General features: G+C 32.4%; 1 pseudogene; it reads left to right on the forward strand.

Annotated features, from left to right (window-relative positions):
• The first annotated feature begins 741 nt into the window (after positions 1-741).
• Positions 742-5,472, forward strand: LOC114367441 (annotated as a pseudogene).
• Positions 5,473-20,024: the final 14,552 nt, after the last annotated feature.

The following is a 20,024-nucleotide window of genomic DNA, read 5'->3' on the forward strand; positions in this document are numbered from 1 at the left end:
TAGTAATAAATATTTCTAAACATATAAATAATGTTAAAATATGTCATAAATAATTTTTTGACATATAAATTATATTATGTATTCATGTTTAACAATTTATATTATGATATAATGTTGTATTTAATAATTTTTTAAAAAGATATTAAAATTCAAGTTGGAACTAAAAGTTTTAAAAATGATAAATAGAAAGAGATAAGAGTTAAAAAAAATCCAAAAAATATATTCCCGATGACAACTAAAATTTCATCCTACTTATCCTATAAAAAAGTAAAAGTAAAAAAAAAAAGAATGTTCTGATGGGGAGTTCGTTACTATTATTTTGTTATTTCTATTTATTTATTTATTTGTTAGAAAGTAACAACTAAGATATAATAACAGAAAGATTTGACATCTTTGTTAAACAGAGTAACTAACTAACAAATCATAACAATACAACATATACTCAGTTGAAGGTATTTATTATTATTTATTCTTTTTTACTATCATTTTTTCCTACTACTATTTGACATCTTTGTTAAACAGAGTCACTAACTAACAAATCATAACAATACCAAGTACATCTTTGTTAAACAGAGTAACTAACTAACAAATCATAACAATACCACGTATACTCAGTTGAAGGTATTTATTATTGTTTATTCTTTTTTACTATCATTTTTTTCTACTATTATAGATAAGTCATTGTCCATGTGCTCTCATACTCTATAGTAGTTTTTCTATACTTACTTTGCTTCTGATCTCATGAGACTAAAAATGACTACTCAACTTGCACTTTTGTTGCTAAGTTTGACATTAGTTAACTTGGCAATCAATACTCTTGAAGTTTCATATGATTCGAGAGCTATAACAATTTATGGCAAAAGAAAAGTTCTATTCTCTAGTTCAATTCATTATCCTCGTAGCACATGTGAAGTAAGAGTGTTATGTATTATCTCATGTTTGCATTTTTTTGTTGAATTTCAAAAATCTCATTCATCTAATAAATGTTTATGACTATGCATTTATGGAAGTCATTTAATTATACTTCTATTCAATTATTTATGACAAATGTGACCTTCTTTGATTAATAAAGCAAAAGAAGGTGGACTTGATGTAATTGAAACATATGTTTTCTGGAATGCTCATGAGCCTCAACCCGACGGGTTTTCTTATTCTAATAATTTGTTTTGTTCATGTTCATACTATATATTTTGCGTGTGCCATTAATTTTATTTATTTTAATTTCTATATTTTAGTATGATTTTCCTGGAAATCTGGATCTGGTCAAATTTATTAAAACCATTGAAAAGGAAGGACTTTATGCCATGCTGCGCATTGGTCCATATGTATGTGCTGAATGGAACTACGAGTAAGAAATATCAAAATAAATATAATAATTTTTGCTTTGGAAATTAAAAAAATGATCATAATATTTACTAACTATATGTCTTCTTTTATTAAGTTGATTGACTTATTTTTATGTGTCATAAGAGGGTTTCGAGTATGGTTGCACAATATGCCAAATATGGAATTTAGGACCAATAACACTGCTTACGTGGTAGGTCATTATTTAGATATGTTTATTTTGATTAGTTCTTTACATTCTAAGGTTTAATAAATCTTGTTGTGCTTTTTAATTACTTGAAAATTAAATAAATATTTAGCTTTTAATTAATAAATGTCTCTATATGTGTACATAGAAGGTATTGATATTGTACCCAAAGAAGAGGGTATTGATAGTATTGACTCTACGCTTTCATATATATATATTTCTTTTGAAGCATACTAGCGGGAGGTGTTAAAGCTTGCTCACATATTAGTATTATGAAACATTAATTGGATAATGACATTTTAATTAGTCTTATGAAATATTAATTCTTGTCATAGGATAATGACAATGTTGTATTCAAAATAAAATAGTAGTTGTGCATGATAATATTGAAATTGGATAATGGTAATATGAAGCAATGGTCAATTGAAGCACGTTGAATTTTAATAGTAATTTTTATTTCTTAATTAGTATTCTTAGAATTTGTCTTTCGATTTTGGTGTTTAAAGTGAGGGATCTAATAGTCAAACATTTGACTGCAGAATGAGATGCAAACCTTCAAAACTTTGATAGTGGACAAGATGAGGCATGAGAATCTTTTTGCATCACAAGGAGGACCCATTATTCTTGCTCAGGTTTCATTTTAAAATTGTATTCCCAATATTTTTTTCTAATTTTTATCCTTGCATTGATGATGCTAAATATTCTAATATCTGCACACTTTGATTGGGTGTACTAATATACATTGAAAATGAGTATGGAAACATTATGAGTGAATATGGAGAAAATGGAAAACAATATGTGCAATGGTGCGCTCAACTAGCTGAATCTTACAAAATTGGTGTGCCTTGGGTTATGTGTCAACAGAGTGATGCTCCAGATCCCATTGTAATGAAAATTAAAAAATTTATAATTATACTTTTGAATGTTATTATTTGATGGTGATAGCTAATATACTTTTTTTTTTGTTGTTGTCTTAGATTAACACATGTAATGGTTGGTATTGTGACCAATTTTCTCCTAACAGTAAAATCAAACCAAAGATGTGGACTGAGAATTGGACTGGCTGGTGAGTTTGTTATTTCCATTAATTTTAAATTATATCTTTTTTTTATCTTTCATGCTTAATTTTTAATTCTTAATAATTAGGTTTAAGAATTGGGGAGGACCAATTCTACATAGAACTGCTCGGGATGTTGCATATGTTGTTGCACGATTTCTCCAATATGGTGGCACATTCCAAAACTATTATATGGTAACCTGATTGTATTATTGTCTTGCTCTTTTATATTGATTGTAAATCATTTTCATTACTAAAGTTGTAATTCTATTTTTTTTCATGACAGTACCACGGAGGTACCAATTTCGGACGAACTTCAGGAGGACCATATATTACCACTTCATATGACTATGATGCTCCTTTAGATGAATATGGTAAGGCATACTATACTTTTTGTAATTATGAAAAATGGTATTATCTTTTTATTTAACTATTATTTGTTAATTTGATAATATAATATTTTTTTAATGTTAGGTAACAAAAATCAACCTAAGTGGGAACATCTTAAACTACTCCATGAGCTTCTAAAATCAATGGAAGATGTCTTGACTCAGGGAACCACAAACCATACTGACTATGGGAACCTGTTGACAGTAAGTTTTTGTGTTTAACCTAGCGTCTATATGTTTTAAATAAAGCTTATATTGTGTTCTTTGTTGCTTGACTTATTTGGTTACAATTGATTTCAAATTGATTGTTTTTACAGGCCACGGTTTACAATTATTCTGGAAAATGAGCTTGTTTCATTGGAAATGCAAATTCATCAAATGATGCTACAATTATGTTCCAAAGCACTCAATATATTGTTCCTGCTTGGTCTGTGTCCATCCTACCAAGTTGTGTTAATGAAGTTTACAACACTGCAAAGGTTATTCTTATACGTAATTAATTTTTGAAGAAGTGTTTTTTCTTTGTTACATGAGAAGCAAGCAAGAAGTAAGTTAGAGATTGTATGAGTAATACTAATTAAATAAATAATATGAAATCAGATCAATGCTCAAACATCCATAATGGTCATGAAAGACAGCAAATCAGATAATGAAGAAGAGCCACACTCAACATTGAATTGGCAATGGATGCATGAGCCCCATGTTCAATTGAAAGATGGCCAAGTCCTTGGTTTAGTTTCTCGTAAGGCTGCTCAACTTTTGGATCAAAAGGTTGTCACAAATGATACAAGTGATTACTTATGGTACATCACAAGGTAATAACTTTTTTTTGTTTCCTCAAATTTTTATTTTTTATTTAGCTGTGTATTAATTAGTAGCTTCTAACCCATGCGACAAAAATTTTGCTCAATGTTGACATTAGTGAAAGTGGTCGTATTTGGTCCAAGCTAAGATTGAGCACCAATGGACATGTGCTTCATGTGTTTGTTAATGGAGCACAAGCAGGTGAGTCCTGGCTATAAAATTTCCTACACAAGCAAGTGAGTCTCATGTTCTTCCTTTCATGCATGTACCTCCTAGGTTACCATATGGTCAAAATGGAAAATATTCATTCACCTATGAGGCAAAGATCAAGCTGAAGAAAGGCACGAATGAGATAAGTCTACTTAGTGGCACTGATGGTTTACCTGTAAGTATCAAACACACACTTCATAGTTCATAAAGACATTAATTTATGTTAGTATTCATGTTGGTTTGGCAACAAATAATATTGATCTCTTCAATGAAATAGAACTATGGTGCCGACTTCTCCAATGTGTCAGTTGGTGTTTGTGGTCCAGTTCAATTAGTGACACTACAGAATAACACTGAGGTAGTCAAGGATATCACCAATAATACATGGAATTATAAGGTGGGATTACATGGTGAGATTGTGAAGCTATACAGTCCAGAAAACAATAACGGATGGAACACAAATGGTCTTCCTACTAATAGAGTATTTGTTTGGTATAAGGTATAAGTATTGTCTCTTTTGTTTGCTTAAATTTATTTCATACAGTATTGTACTATTCTCAAGTTGAGTAAAGAACAAATAAAATGGGTTTTAGGTTGGTATATTTTATAATTAATTGTCTCTTTCCACATTAACAAATGTTTATAATTTTGTGTAGTATGAAAACATTGTTAAAACATAGGTTGAATTATACTATATTACATCATTTTCTTGCAGACCTTATTCAAGAGTCCTAAGGGAACTGATCCTGTCGTGGTGGATTTGAGAGGGTTAAAAAAGGGTCAAGCCTGGGTAAATGGTAACAACATTGGTAGGTATTGGACAAGATATCTTGCGGATGATAATGGTTGCACTGCTACTTGTAATTACCGAGGACCATATAGTTCAGACAAATGCATCACAAAGTGTGGAAGACCTACCCAAAGATGGTAGTATAAAAAAATTGTAATATGACCTTTAAAATGTATCTATGGAAATGAAATGAATATAAAACATTGATTAATAAATTTGCCACCTTAATGGTTGACAAAATTTGTGCAAATTCATATGAAGGAAACGTGCTAGAATTATCATGTCGTGAGGAACAAGTCATCTCTGAAATTAAATTTTCCAGCTTTGGTGTGCCCGAAGGTGAATGTGGATCCTTTAAGAAGAGCCAATGTGAATCTCCCAATGCTTTATCCATCCTGAGCAAGGTAGTTTACTAATATAATATTGTCATTTTCTTTTAGTTTTCATGATAAAGGGTTAAAAAGTAATGGAAAATCTAAGTTGGTTCTTTGGATTTTTTTCTTTCTTTTGGTAGAGTTGTCTTGGAAAACAAAGTTGCTCTGTTCAGGTTTCACAGAGAATGCTTGGTCCTACTAGATGCAGGGTGCCACAAAATCAAAACAAGCTTGCTATAGAAGCAGTTTGTGAATCTATAGCCAAGAAATAATAGATCTTGGGATGTGTTAGGATTTTCAGAATAATGGTCATTTGACCTCTTATATGTAACAGTGTTTTGAATAATTTTGACAAATAAAATTAGCTTTTTAATATTGTATGTTTTTATTCTTCTTAATTTAATTAGAGGTTATCTAACTTACGAGAATGAAATTAAACAACTCCATAATAGATGATCAGTAGTGCACTCATGTATTTTAAGATGATTGATACAATTTCTTAATTGCACCAATAATTTATTATGGGGTTTTTTGAGTCTATTTTTACTTGGGTAAGGTAAACAACCCCTTCTAGTCCTCATAGTTAATATTTAGTTGATTCTCATGAAACAAGGGTGTAGGCCATTAAGTGTTCAAATCCCACATAAAGTTCTAGCCTCTCCATGTTAAATCCCTCTCAAGAATAGAATTTGTAGACACAAAATGTTTAGATTATTTTATATTAATAGTTGTTGATAATTTTTAGAATTCCGAGTGCAATTATATATATAATCAAATGGTATTAAGGTTCTCCTAAATATGCATAAAGTTTAGGATAATGCAAGCTGGTAAAATATGGGTTTGCCAAGTGCTTTATTGTCTCATTGGTTTTGCATGATGCGAATGAGGTTGGAAAAGGAAAGAGGCTTGGTTTTATATAATTTTGAAGCTTTTAAAACTTGACTAAGCCATATGGCCAACACTTCTACTACACATTCTTTCAATTAGAGCTAGTATGCATAGTACTTATTGAAGTTTGATATTTCTATTCCTAGGGATTTGTGTCATGCAACCAAAGAAATTGTTTTATTATGGATATTAATTTTCAATTTCATCATGACGATGAATATTAAGAGGACTATTTTATTATCATGGCGAATTTACTTTAAAGATATTTCTTGCTAATTATCAAGCATATTAGGTAGCAATATAGGATAATTGTTTGAATAGTGACAATTTTCAAAGTGAACTAGTTAAGGTCGCTCCACTGTATTTGTTTTTTTTTTTAGTACTGAAATAGTGATTAGATTTTAAAGAAAAACATATTTTTGAATGTTTGAAAAATTAGAATGTGAGATAAATTAATAGACCTTAGTTGGGTTTAATGTAACTTAAATAGATGCAGGATTATTTGTACGTAATTTAAGTATAGTTATCATTAAAGTTCTTGTTGACTATGTTATAATATTTAAGTTGGTGTTAAACTTTATATCAATTTTGGAGTTTTTTTAATGTGGGCAATGTTTGATTAGATGTGTAGAATTATAAAATGGATGTGGTATATTTTGTTGAGTTGCCAATGGCAGAAATGTTGTTGTTTTTTGAATCGTCCAACCAAATAATTGTTGCTTGCAGGATCAACTTACAGACCTCAATGAAGTTTAATTACTAAAGGTCATTCCAGAAACAAAGGAAGTTTGTGTTTTGCGATTATGTGACATAAGACCTGTATTTAGACGTGTGCATTATTATTAGGTGTGCAACCGTTAAAATTTCCAATTAGTGATTATTCTTTGATCGTCAATGTCACTAGCTCTTGTATATTTTTATTCAATTGCTTGTTGACTCTTGCAAGTTCAAGATCCTCTTTGAAGAACTTAACATGAAATGCACCGTCACCTACATATGCAAACATGATCTCCCTTTGATTATAAACTTCATTTAGTTTTCTGAATTCAACCCAACCTCTGTAGATGACAATTGGGTCTTTGTTACATTCTATAAGCTTGACCTTTGATACCCTTCCTTGGTTGTCAATTAACTCCTAGTCAGTAGTAACATGACTCTTAAATGTTTTACAAAACTTTGGACAGATGATCAGAGAGTCTTGTTTCATTTACATTTCAAAGTTTGTTGAAAAATTGTTATATAAGAAATGTCATTTAGAATGTTTTTTGTTTCGGTGTTAAATACTATTTGTCAGTGAACACATGCACCAATTCTAATCAGTTCCATTTGTTTCATTAACTGTCTTTCCAATTAAAGATTATAGTTTCCTGTAAATATATGAACTTGAAGTAACACAAATACATGAGTAAATATAGAAACTTGAAGTTGTGACATCCAGATTACTCTACTTTGGGGTTAATTACTATTTAACAATCAATACATGCAACATTATATACTCTAATTTTAGCTTCTTACACTATCAATGTTTAAGACATGCAATAAAATTCGTTGTACTATTGATTGATTCAATTTGAACAATACCAAAATGGAAATGATCATACTCTATTTATGGTTTACATACTAATTTAAAGTGAAGAAATAAATGGATTATGTTATGAGGAACAACGTATACCTGATAGAAGAAATCAAATGTCGTGAACCCTCCAATCATTGCCTTTTTGAGGAACTTGTCATTTTTTGGAGCATCGGCCATGGTGTTCATTGGTATGTCAGTTTGTCTTCTCTCTACACGTGGTTTGGTCTGGTTCTGAGAATATGGAACATTTGGTTACTTTGTTGTTCGTGTGAGAAGTTTGGTGACTTTTGAAATGTTTCCTTGTTTAGAATTTACGATTTGGGGGCTAAATGCGTTAATGAGACCGATCTGTAATGGTCAATTTTCTACTTGCACCACTAAACGGTTTGATACACCCAGAGCTTATACGGATTGGAAATTTGTTTCGGCACAAATTTTTACAGTCATGGGCTTTGGTAACAATTATTTATGTTGGTTAAGAGATTTTCTATTTTGATCGATTTTCTACTTGCACCACCAAATGATTTGATACACCCAGGGTTTATACGGATTGAAGATTTGTTTCAGGCTAAAACTGTATAGTCATATCTTGGTTAAGGGATGTGTTTTGTTGTACTCACCATATGATTTTATACATCCTACAGCGAGAGGTAAAAACAAAAAATACTGGAAATATTTTGCTAGCCCATATTTTTTCCATATTTTCTCCAAATACAACTTGCACCCACCATATTTTTTCCAGGAAGTATTTTTGTTTATAGTTGGCCCAAGATGGTGTAGTTATGGGCTTTGGTAAATATTTTGTTGCTGCACCTCCTATATGATATTTGAAAAAACAAAAATACCCTTATAGATTGTCTGAATGGTTTGTCAATTCGTGTGAGGTATAGTTATTGGAAATACCGGTATATGATTTTTATTTAAATTTGATATATTTTGAAAAAAAAATATTAGATGAAAATAATTTATTATCCTTAAATTTTGTCTGTTATAATATATTCTAAAAAAATGTTTGAAATTAAACTCAATAAAATTAAACTTTTAAAAATTGTCATGATATAATTCAAATACCTTACATATGTTGCATATGGTATATAATATATTTTACAATTATAATAAGTGTGTGTTGTCATTGGTGTTTACAAACCAAAATATTTATCTCTTTTAATCCTACGCATGTGTATATGCAGTCACAACATGGTGTGAGAAAGATGTTAGATAAAAAACGTTCTAATTAGAATATATTATAGCATTATAATAAGTGTTTGCTGTCATTGTTTTTTACAATCCAAAATATGCACTTCTCCTAATCCTACACATGTGCATATGCAGTCGCATGTTGTCAGAAAGATGTAGTTAAATAAATAACATTATAAATGTACTCAAACTTTTGTTACATGAGCATAATCTTCCTTTTCTTCAACATCGAAGACAAATTTAACTTCATCCCCTTCCTTGAAGCTTGCATGCCTGTTAAACTTTTTCCAACTTCTTCCTATCTTCAGTGTATTTGGTCATCACTTTTTCAAAGAGTAGTTTGCACTTATGCACCATTCCATAACAATTTGTTAGGTGTAGTTCGTTGATTTTCTTCTAATGAATAAATGCAGCAAACTTTTTGCGGAAGTTCTACAAAATGTGAAAATAGATAAAACAAAAAGACATTTAGATGGTTGTTGTCAAAGTAAGTACAATATATTCAATTGCATGATTTGCAACATCATAATGAAAAAATAAATAACATTATTAAAGTTAAGGATGTGGGCTTACAATTTTGCTACAGGTAGCTGTATCCTTAGTCAAAGCTTCTCTAAATTTTGTCATCTAAGGAGCAAATAATTTTATGAATTAAGCTAATGTCAAATTTTACTGAACCACTTCATTACAATAAGTAAGGTATACTTACAAAATGGCTTGTGGATGCTTTATGTTGTGAGGGCGTTGCAGCTGGTTTTTTTAACTACAACAAACAAAGCAGGAGTTTTTCCCTTAAAGTGATGTCTACTTTTGGGAACATTAGCCCTATTTTTCGAGTTTTCCTTTTATTTTTGGTTTCAATGGTACTCTATTTGCAGCATTTTCTTCATTTATTTTGAAGAAGCAAACAAGAAAAAATGATTCACCTAGATATCTAAAATACACCTCTTTATCCTCATTCACTTCATTGTTGATGGTAACCTGACCCCATCCATTTTGCAGGATCAGGATCTCTGTCTTAGTCTTTATTACATTATCCTCTTGAACATTTCTATAGTTGTCATTTATCTTCCACACATCCGAAAGTTCTTCCTTAAATTTTAGCTAGAACATTATTGGAACATACACATTGATGCAATCCTACCCCCTAAGGGCATTGGATAGAAGACTCCAAGAAGATTGAGCCAGAGATGAAAGAGAAAGCCCTAGGGTTCTCATGAGCCTTAGGGTAGATTTCGGGTCCATGGGCTAAGTATGAGCCCACTTATCTTTGTACATATTAGATTAAGGTTTCATTATTTTTTGGTCTTGTATTTAGGGCTCCATAATGTAGGTAGGGTACCTTAGAAATGTAGGATATTCTAGCCCTTGTATTTTAGGGCACCTAGACTAGTTTTTGTATTAGGGGTAGTTTTGTAATTTCATATGAATTAAGTAAATATTTGATGCATGTGTTGGGAAATAAATTTAATTGAATTGGGAGAAGGTCAATCCAATTAAATTTTAGATGGGGAGGTGAGCATTTGCTTGCTACACCCCATTGTTACATCATATAATCACACTTTGTGCATGTCCTTCATGCTTTACATGTCTCATGACACCTAAGTACGCTTAGTGGAGAATCTTGGACTTGATCTTGGATTAGTGGGCTGAATTGAGGCATAAAATTTTGTGCTCCTTCTCTCTTTCTCCCTCCACTCATTTTATCCTACCTTAAAGCTCTTATCCATGGCTTCCTATGGTGGTGAGCTTGCTCTTCACTCATCTTCTCCTTGAAGTGGTGTCTCCAATCATCTTTCTTTCTACTCCATTCCACTGCAATTGATCTTCAATAAGCAAAGGACTCCATTGATGAAGAAGATCCATGGCCTACAAGCTCCACATGGAGCTACATCATGTGGTATTAAGAGCATCTTTGTCTAGGTGATGTTCTTTTGCTTCCTCTATCTTTTTGTTCGGTCAATTCACTTTAATTCATTTTTCTTCATATTATTCTCCACGTATATCCTCCATTGTCTTGTGGTTTGGTTCTATTTAGAGTATATTAAAAAAAATAAACCGATTAAATCTTAGATATACACTTGTTCTTGCATTTCTATTGCTCAAATTTTATAGATCTACTCTTGATTTTAGGTTCTATCATTTTACAGTCATAATCTTCTTGTGCTGAACCTTTAGATCTAAAATTTTCTTCCAAAATATTGATTAGAAAAAAAACACAAAAATCTAAGTGTAAATCACTTAATCCATGTTGTCTTAGAGTCATGTTTAGTCATAATATTTGTCACATTATGTTCTAAGTTTGTGTTGAATTTTGATTTTTTTTTTATTGAATTCTAGATACATTTGTTCATGTATTCTTGTCATTCTTAGCCTATCTTTTGAATTTTGAGTCTAATTCATGCATGTTATTTAGTTTATAACATGTTCTAAATCAATTCCTAAAAGTAGTCTTGTTGTTGAACTTCTTTTTTTGTGTTTTAAGTTTCCTACATGATGCCTATGAAGAAGTTGAGTTGTGGTGCTGAGTTGTGGCTGGATTTGTGAATCAAAATAAGTCTTAAGCTCTCTTGAATTGTTTTATTCAAGGAAATTGAGCATAAGCAAACACAAATTGTAACTATCCAAGCCTTAAGCAACATAAACACTACTCTTTATTTCTAGGTTCAAATCGCTGGTGCTGGCAGCTTGAACATATGAACTTGTAAAAATTACTGAGAATTGGTCACTGCGAATTGTGAGCTGAAAGTTTTGCTGAATTTTCTAGACATCTGGACCAAAATTATATAAAAAAGAACCAAGTGATTTGGATAAAAGGAAAAAAATACAAAAAATCACACAAGTTGGCAGGAAAATCAGTGTCCAGCAAAAAAAAAAGTGAAAGGAAAGTGTGCTTGTTGTTTTGGCTCGAAATTTGTTCTATAATTGGTGCCTATTTTATACCAATCTTAGTTATGAAATTTAAATTGAAAAGTAGTGTGAAAACAAGTGCTAAAACTAGAGGTTTCTTGAGTTTTTTTTTATAGTTTTTCTACTCTACTCTAGAGTCATTCTAGGTTTCTCTTTGAGTCCTAGCTTGATTTTATGTGCTTTTCATTGCTTTAATTGTTGAATAATCCTTGAAAATTTGTCTTGTTAAAACTCTATTGGTTTAGCTTTCATTTCATTTTTTTTGGTCTTTGGTTATTGTTTGTCTCTTTGTTTCCTTGTTTGTGAGTTGCCATATAGGAAATTGGAAAGGAAGATTGGTGCCATCCCTTGAAGAATTTGAGTCAAGAAGCAAGGGGCCAACCACCTTAAGAGCTATTGGACTAAGAAGCACTCCAAATTGAGTGAATCACCAAAGAGAGAACAACCACCAAAATTGAGGACCATTTTGTAATTTTGTAATTGAAAATTTGTTGGACCTTGTGGCCTCAATAATCTTAAGAGGGATAGGCTTAGAGTGCAGAAGAAGTAACAACAATCAATTTAACAATGTTCTTTAAACATGCAAGACACAATTGATTGCAACAAAATAAATAAGATAAGGGAAGAGAGAATGCAAACACAATTTTATACTGGTTCGACCACTTCCCGTGCTTACGTCCAGTACTCAAGCAACCCACTTGAGATTTCCACTATCTTTGTAAATTCCTTTACAAAGTCTGAACCACACAGGGACAACCCATCCCTTGTGTTCAGATGCTTTACAACAAGAGATTTACAGTCTCTTAACCAATCTCATTGAATAAGAAGAATGGAAGAGGAATTCTCTCTTCAAGAGAAGAATATTACAATGAAGATCATGTAAGAATCCTTATAGATTTTGCAAGTGTTTGGTCAAGGATTTCTTTTGAGAGAGCATTTGACAATGGAGTTCTTTTGGAATCTCTCTCATTGTCTTTTGAGAGGATAAGACATTTTTGCCAAGCAAAACTCTCTGTTAAAATTCGTGCCCAAGTCACCTATTTATAGGCCTTTGATGGCCATTCATAAATCCAATGAAAAGATGTGACTGTTGGCAGATTTTCTGAAAATTCTCCACTGGTAATCAATTACAATGTTTGTGTAATCGATTACACAATTATAATTTGAAGGATCATGACTTTTGAATTTGAATTTCAGGAGTTTCGTTACTGGTAATCGATTATAGACATATGGTAATCGATTACATGTTGAAAAATTCAAATTCAAAACATTTTTCAACAGCTATTTCTCAACCCTATCTTCTAGTAATCGATTACACTGCCTGGTAATCGATTACCAGAGCCTTGCATGTCTTGAAAACACTTTTTTTAATGCAAGGCTTGATCTTGAGTTAATCTTGAAGAAGGGTCTTGCTTGTTGAAGCAATCTTGTATTAATCTTGAAGCCATGCTTATCTTTTGAAGCAACTTTGTTTGATTCTTCTTTTGACATCATCAAAATCATGTATACATACATTCACATTCTCCCCCTTTTTGATGATGACAAACATGTGATTTCTTCTCGACATTATCAAAGCTTGCATGATTTACATTCTCCCCCTTTCTCAAGGAAATTCTTAATTCTTCTTGACATCATCAAAATCTTCACGATTTACACAATTTACTTACCTTCATTTCTTTTAAGTTTTGTAACAAAAAGGCCTTTCATTGGAAGTGTGTTGGGATCCTCCAATAGGTTACCAAACTTCCATTTGTGTGTAATAATTTTAGGCAATTTTCCCTTAGGATAGTGAGTTTTTTGTTGGGAACCTTAAATGTGTTCATCCATACACTCCTAGGATCTGCCTAGTTTACATTTCTTGCACTTTAATTTCTTGCTTACTTTCATAACATATTTTCTTTACTAGTCACACCTAGTTTATCTTGTAATTACATAATACTTTCTTCTTGCTTATCACACTTATTTTCAGTTATTTTGAACCCTAGCTTTTACCTTTTACAAACCCCCAACAAGAAGGAACCATAACTTAGGAACCAACATGAGTCATCATTCATCTAGTGTTAAGGTGTGAGGGTACTAGTCATAAGGATTCTATCCAGAATCTTAGATGAATTGAGTTCCCTCAAATTATGGAAAGAAAAACTAGAAAGAAAAGAAAAAGGAAAAGAGAGGGTAGAAATAAATCAAGATGAGAGAGAACAAATAAGAGAGGAAGAAAGAAAAAAATAATGAAAAGGATAGAAGACCTCAAGAGGTTAATATTAGCCTCCCATATTTCCATGAAAAAGATAATGTTGAGGCCTACTTAGATTGGGAAATGAAGGTTGAACAACTCTTTTCTTGCCATCATATTAGCGAAGAGAGAAAAGTTCCATTGGGTACCTTTAGCTTTCAAGGATATGCCCTCTATTGGTGGACTTCCCTTGTTAGGGAATGAAGGATTCATGGGGATCCTTTAGAGTATTGAAATGATCTTAAGAGTGCCCTTAGGAAGAGGCACATTCCCTCCTACTATGAAACGAAGCTTATGGACAAGCTCCAAAGGCTTAGACAAGGGAGTATGAGTGTTGAAGAATATAGACAACAAATGGAACTACTCCTTTTAAGAGCTAGACTTAGGGAGGAGGAAAGAACAAGAATAGCTAGATTCCTTAGTGGGCTTAATATGGAAGTGGGGGACAAGGTTGAACTCCTTCCATATAGGGACCTAGATGAGCTAGTCCAACTTTGTATAAGAGTGGAGCAACAACTTAAAAGAAAACCTTCTTTAAAATCTTATGGCTTTCACTCTTATCCAAGGAAGGATAAAGCCCAAGGAATTTTGGGGGCTGCACCTTCAAAACCCAAGGAAGATAAGGGTAAGACCATAAAGAAATCCACCACTAAGACTAGTTCCCATGAAAGGATTAGCAACATTAAATGCTTCAAATGTCTTGGGAGAGGTCACATTGTCTCTCAATGCCCCACAAATAAAACCATGATTATGAGGGGTCAAGACATTTATAATAGTCAAGAGGAGACTATTTCTTCCCCTTCCTTTAGTGGAAGTGAAGATGAAGTAAGGGGTGAAGAGTCTAGTGAGGAAGTCTACCCCCATAAAGAAGGTGACATCCTAATGGTTAGAAGGCTCCTTGGAGGTCAATCTTGTAATCTTTCTCAATCCCAAAGAAAGAACATCTTGCATACAAGATGCAAAGTTTTAGATAAAACTTGTTTTCTCATTGTTGCAGCACAAGATTAGTTTCCAAGTTGAACCTCACTATCATTCCCCACCCAAAACCTTATAAACTTCAATGGCTCAATGAGTAAGGGGAAATGATAGTTAACCAACAAGTGAAGGTATATAAGGATGAAGTTAATTGTGATATAGTTTCCATGGAAGCAGGGCATATTTCTTTAGGAAGGCCATGGCAATTTGATAGGAAGATCATTTACAATGGCCTAACTAATGAGATTACCCTCACCCATCTTGGCACTAAATTTGTGTTGCATCCTCAAACACCTTCACAGGTGGCCAAAGATCAACTAACTATGGAAGATAAGAGGGATGAGGAAGAAAAACTTGAAAAACAAAAGAAAAAGAAGGATAGTAAGGCCTTGTCTTCAAAGGCCAAGGGGAAGGAAAAAGAGGAAAAGGATTCCTCCAAGAAGATTGTTAAGAAGGAAAATCATTTTTCAATAAAAGGTGATATCAAAAGAGCACTCCTTCTTAAATAATCTTTCTACCATCCCTTAGCACTGCCATACCTCTTGAGCTTGAGGTTACTCCTCAAGTAAAGGAGTTGTTGGATGAGGTTTTGGTTCATAAGAGCTTAACTCCTTGTGCTTTGTTGGTGCCATAAATAGGTATTATGAGGCACCGAATCCCTATTTTGTAAAATCACCTATGCATCCAACATCTTCATGATTCATATACATAGGGACTCATTAGGTAGGTTTGTTCTTATTTTTAGTTTCAATACAAACTTAGGAGCTCATATGGGACACCTTAGGTTTATCGTACTTTTTGGTAGAAATAATCAACATGAAAATACAGAAAGAGGTATGTTTTATTGCAATACTTTCATTAATTTTTTAAATAGTGATCAAGGGTTTCCCACGAACCCTAAGAGAATAAAGGTCATTCCCGAGTGACCCACTCCACCAAGTATAAGGAAAATTTAGGGCTTCCATGACTTAACAAACTTTTAAAAAAGGTTTGTCCCATATTTTTCTATACTTGTAGCACCACTCATTGAGTTGGCGAGGAACCATGTTCCCTTTTGGGAAGATGCCCAGGAAATGGGTTTTCAGACCTTACCTTACTCCAACATACCAAACACCACTAATATAAATGTTTTTATTCTTTTTACAGGTGTTGAGGAAAGAAGCCAAAAGTTTCAAGAACCTTTGGATTTGAGGTCAAATCCTTTTCAAGGTGGAGGGAATGATGCAATCCTACCCCCCAAGGGCATTAGATAGAAGACTCCAAGAAGATTGGGCCAGAGATGCAAGAGAAGGCCCTAGGGTTCTCATGAGCCTTAGGGTAGATTTCGGACCCATGGGCTAAGTATGAGCCCACTTATCTTTGAACATATTAGATTAAGGTTTCATTATTTTTGGGCCTTTTATTTAGGGCTCCATAATGTAGGTAGGGTACCCTAAAAATGTAGGATTTTCAACCCTTGTATTTTAAGGCACCTAGACTAGTTTTTGTATTAGGGGTAGTTTTGTAATTTCACATGCATTAAGTGAATATTTGATGCATGTATTGGGAAATAAATTTAATTGAATTGGGAGAAACCTAATCCAATTAAATTTTAGAGGGGAAGGTGAGCATTTTCTTGCTACACCCCATTTCCACATCATATAGTCACACTTTGTGCATGTCCTTCATGCTTTACATGCCTCATGACACCTAAGCACACTTAGTGGAGAATCTTGGACTTGATCTTGGATTAGTAGGCTGAACCATAGCTAAAATTCACTAATCATAATTAGTGAAATTTTGGCTCCAAAATTTGGCTCCACAAATTCAATTTCAAATTCAAGTGAAATTTGAATAGAAATTCAAATTTTCCTCCAATTTTGTGTGACACTTAGGCTATAAATAGAGGCCATGTGTGTGTATTTTCAACTTTGATCATTTGAAAATTATACTTCAAAGTTCAGACCTCATTTGAGGCACAAAATTTTGTGCTCGTTCTCTCCTTCTCCCTCCACTTATCTTCTCCTACCTTCAAGCTCTTATCCATGGTTTCCTATGGTGGTGAGCTTTTCTTGACTCATCTTCTCCTTGAAGTGGCATCTCCAGTCATCTTTCTTCCTTCTCCATTCCGCTGCAATTGATCTTCAAGAAGCAAAGGACTCCATTGATGAAGAAGATCCAAGGCATACAAGCTCCACATTGAGCTACATCACACATGGTCCTATTTCATTATTATTAATAATATTTTTAAGCAACTATCATCATATGCCAAATAATTTAACAGCAAGAAAAATTATACTTGTTGACAAACATTATCATCATATCCAACATAATTTAACAGGAAGAAAAAATTACACTTGTTAACAGTGAGTCCAAACAATGAATATTGAAAATGCAGAGGAGTATGATGTATAGTAAATACATGGATGCATGTGAAATATTTAGATACAGCTCTTACATTGACCATGTAACCCAAACTAATTATAAAATGATCTTTCAATCATTAGTATGAATCGCATCATACATGAATGAACCCTAAAATTACTAATTGCACAGTGATGGAACAAATATGGGTTGGCAAGAAAAAATACCTCATTTGAGAAATAAAATGTCGAAAAGGTTCCTTTGGGAGCTTGTCTCAACATATCATCAACAAGGAAGCATCATGAACTTGTGTGTGTAGTCATGGCTCCCTGGTGAACAGATCGGTGTCCTATGGTGGTTGTTATGTGTTTCCATGCGTGCGTCTGAAAAATTGGTTAGACAATGACTCAATGGTTGTTTGTAATACATTTTCATTTGTAAATAAGCGACCATCATTTTTTTGGTATTTTATAAATCAACAATATTTGAATAACATTATTTTAGTTATATTTGTTGTTGATTATAGATAATAGATAAATGAATGTGAACTTTTATAAAATAACTGCTAAATCTAACAACTCAATATTTAACGTTATAAATTATTATAAATCGAATTAGTATTGAAATCAATTGCAAAATAGAATTTGTGGTGTGTTTTATTGGTATGTAGCTTTAAATTATTGTAAATTGTATTAATTTAATTGTAATATATAAGTTTTTTGAAAATTTAAGATATTATTGTTTATACAATATGTTAACTTTGTTAGTGATATATAGGATTGAAAACAATGGTGGTGGTACATGTTAAAATACCGGATGAACGTAGTAAATTTTCTAGTAAAATTAAAATAATGGATGAACAATAACAATTGTTGTTGCTTGATTTGCTAGGATTGAGGAAATGAAGATAAAAAAAGGAAAAATACATAAGCAGAATGGAGTGAATCTTATGCATCTTGGATGTAACCATTTCTGAGAAAAGGTAGCAAATAAAGAACTCCCTCTCTCTCTCTCTCTCTTCCTCTTAGTGTGTTGCTACAATGAAGAAGAGAGGATTAGGATTTTTTTTTCTTTCTTTATAAAGAGGTACGAACTTTTGTGCCTCAAATGAGGTCTGAACTTTGATCATTTGAGAATTACATGAAATTTTGTGCCTCAAATGAGGTCTGAATTTTGAAGTGTAATTCTCAAATGATCAAAGTTGAAAAAAATGCACACACATGCCCTCTATTTATAGCCTAAGTGTCACACAAAATTGGAGGAAAATTTGAATTTCTATTCAAATCACACTTGAATTTGAAATTGAATTTGTGGAGCCAAAATTTCACTAATTATGATTAGTGAATTTTAGCTATGGTTCAGCCCACTAATCCAAGATCAAGTCCAAGATTCTCCACTAAGTGTGCTTAGGTGTCATGAGGCATGTAAAGCATGAAGGACATGCACAAAGTGTGACTATATGATGTGGCAATGGGGTGTAACAAGAAAATGCTCACCGCCCCCTCTAAAATTTAATTGCATTGGGCTTCTCCCAATTCAATTAAATTTATTTCCCAACACACACATCAAATATTCACTTAATGCATGTGAAATTACAAAACTATCCCTAATACAAAAACTAATCATGGTGCCCTAAAATACAAGGGCTGAAAAATCCTACATTTTCTAAGGTACCCTACCTACATTATGGAGTCCTAAATACAAGACCCAAAAATAATGAAATCCTAATCTAACATGTACAAAGATAAATGGGCTCATACTTAGTCCATGGGCCCAAAATTTTCCCTAAGGCTCATGAGAACCCTAGGACCTTCTCTTGCATCTCTGGCCCAATCTTCTTGAAGTCTTCTATCCAATGCCCTTGGGGGGTAGGATGGTATCACAATATCTCCAACAATCATAGCTACTATTTCAAAATCCTTTTGAATATTATAAATTTTTCCATCAATTGATCTATCAAAAATAAACTGTAGCTTCAAGTTATGTGCATGTTCTTCTTTCAATTTGTCTTGAGCTTGCCTAAAGCATAGAGCATTTATGTTGTATTTATCCAACATGTTTGAAAGTTTTTTTACAATATCAGGTTCAACGTTGGTTTGGTTGCTACAACAGTTAGCAAACATTAAAATTAAGACAAACTTTGAAATGTATATAAAATTTTAAAGCTCGATAAGTACATAATTTTTACCTCGTTGATTCAATCCTATTTTCACTTCATTTTTAGTGTCATAGATGTAAAGTTGTGAAAATTTTGGGGATTGTTTTGGCATTGGTACTAAACTCCTAATTCTATGACATGATTCTCCTTGAAATCTTATTGTTTATATATATATATATGTATGTATGTATATATATATATATATGTATGTATATATATATATTTATTTATTTCTGTGTGTGTGGATCCAGCTTTTAAGTAAAGGCAAACATATTGTTATATAGTCTAATATTATGCTATCATTAGAATTTTGATCAAATAGTAGATGTTGAAGCAAAGAAGGAGGTTCTTTCAATAATGGTAGTTGGACTTTACCATTGCTACAACAAAGGTGATATTTGGGAGTAGTGGTGTGCTTGTGCTTTCGCATCCTCTCTTTGCAATAATTACATTGATGAATAGGATAACCAATATCATAATATCCTATACAATGAATATGAAAAAGAATTTGATATTAGCTACTGTCAAAATAGGTTGATACATTTTTAATAACAAATAAAATTATAATTGTCTATGTAATTTGTGAAGA

Source organism: Glycine soja, chromosome 9 (assembly GCF_004193775.1).
Source record: "Glycine soja cultivar W05 chromosome 9, ASM419377v2, whole genome shotgun sequence".
NCBI lineage: Eukaryota > Viridiplantae > Streptophyta > Magnoliopsida > Fabales > Fabaceae > Glycine > Glycine soja.